General features: G+C 47.8%; 1 pseudogene; it reads right to left on the bottom strand.

Annotated features, from left to right (window-relative positions):
• Positions 1-827: 827 nt before the first annotated feature.
• On the bottom strand, positions 828-1,805 carry LOC117716994 (small ribosomal subunit protein uS2 pseudogene; annotated as a pseudogene).
• Positions 1,806-2,005: the final 200 nt, after the last annotated feature.

Here is a 2,005-nt window from a genome sequence, read left to right as displayed (position 1 = left end):
TACAGCCTCATTCCTAGTACACAGAACACTTCTGTGTGCTGTCCCTTATGATTTCACATCAGCTAAATGACTTTTTATCAATCACAGATTGTTCTTCAACCCCAGTTGCCTAGCATCCATTTCCCAACCAGAGAAGCACAGATTTCACTTCTCCACATTCTTTACCCAAACTATTGCATGCAAAGCCCTGGTAGCATCTTTACTTCTGTCTGAAACTTTATGATCCTGTCTTCCCTTGTCTGTCTTGCTCCTAGCATTATTTTCCAACAACAATTGTTTTCTACAACATCCTGTTTACCTCTGTGCAAAGCCTTTTCCCGTCCAGATTTCAAACACTTACACAATCCTCCCCTCTATCCTCCCTAACAGCACAATTGGGTGTATCACAGAAACACCCAACTTCTCATATCTGTTTCTGTTCTGTTCCTGTGATAAATACCATTGCCAAAAGAATTTGGTTAGGAAAAGACTTATTTCTACTTAGCAGTTATAGTCCATCCTCGAGGGAAGCCAGAAAAGGAACTCAAGTAGGGCATGACCTTGAAGCTTAGTGGTTTGACCTTAGGCTGATATTCTGTTTCTACCCCAGGATCACCTTTCTAGAAATGGTATTGCACACAGTAGTGCGGGCCCTCCTATCTTAGTTATCCGGAACACACCCCCACAGACATGCTCACAGGCCAATCTTACAGAGGCAGTTTTTCTCTCTCTCTCTCTTTCTTTCTCTCTCTCTCTCTCTCTCTCTCTCTCTCTCTCTCTCTCTCTCTCTCTCTCTCTCTCTCTTTCTCTTTCTTTCTTTTTCAGCTTTTGGGAATTTTATTTTCCTTCCACCTTTTTTCCCTTTGCTCAGGTGTCTGCAGAGCAGCTCAGGACCACTCAGTGGTGGCTCCAACCCACTCGGTGGCCTGAGCTGTGGGAGCTGCTGACCAGTCCTCAGTGGCTGTCTGCGCACTCCAGTCTTCTGTGGGGAACTGCTGGATGGGCACAGAGGGTACCTGCACACCCTCAGACCAGCCAGCCACCTCAAGCTGAGCAGCAGTGAACTCAGGAGCTGGTGCGGTCCATTCGCCCTGGAATTCTTCCTTGGTCACAGCCTTCTCAGCAGCATCCTGTTCCTCCTTCTCAATCTCCTCTGGGTCTCTGTAGAAGTAAAAATCAGGCATAACCTCCCATGGGTGCTCACGGGAGATAGTACCTCGCATGCGGAGTACTTGCCGGACCAGCATCCACCACATCAGACCCACTGAATGAGCTCCCTTGTTGTTGCATGGGATGGCAATGTCCACATAGCGCAGGGGAGAATCTGTGTTACACAGAGCAATGGTGGGCAGGTTGACATAGGAGGCCTCTGTGAGGGGCTGGTGGTCAGCCCTGGGATCAGTCACCACCAGAAGCCGTGGCTCCCTGAAGGCTGCTTGGATCTGGTTAGTAAAAGTCCCAGGTGTGAAGCGGCCAGCAACTGGAGTGGCTCCTGTGGCAGCAGCAAACTTCAGCACAGCTCGTTGGCCAGTGTTCCTGGAGGAGATGACGCTGACATCTGCAGGGTTCTCAATGGCAACAATGGCTCGAGCTGCGAGCAGCAGCTTCTCCCAGGTCCTCTTCAGATTTACGATGTAGATACCATCGCTTTTCCTCTTGTAGATGTACTGCTCCATCTGAAAGTCAAGGTTGGTACCACCTAAGTGGGTTCCTGCAGCAAGGAATTTGAGGACATCCTCCTCCTTCATCTGCAGGACGTCAAGGGCTCCGGACATTGTGTAAGTTTCCCTTTTAAGTTACGATGGGAACCAAGAACAATGCCGTATGGGCCCGTACCCGAGTAGCGCGGAAAGCAGAGGCAATTTTTCAACTGAGATTTCCATTTTCTAGGTATGTTGACAATGAAGACTAGCCAATACAACATTCAAATATTAAATCTTAGGTTTTTAATCATCATTTTACATTTTATACAAGAGTTTTAGCTTCCGTGTCTTGTTTCCCAGCTGATCTTTGTGTATTATTCAGA

The sequence above is a fragment of the Arvicanthis niloticus genome, chromosome 11 (assembly GCF_011762505.2).
Source record: "Arvicanthis niloticus isolate mArvNil1 chromosome 11, mArvNil1.pat.X, whole genome shotgun sequence".
In the NCBI taxonomy this organism is placed as follows: Eukaryota; Metazoa; Chordata; class Mammalia; order Rodentia; family Muridae; genus Arvicanthis; species Arvicanthis niloticus.
The sequence above is the reverse complement of the archived record's forward strand: the minus strand, read 5'-3'. Positions and strand labels throughout refer to the sequence as shown.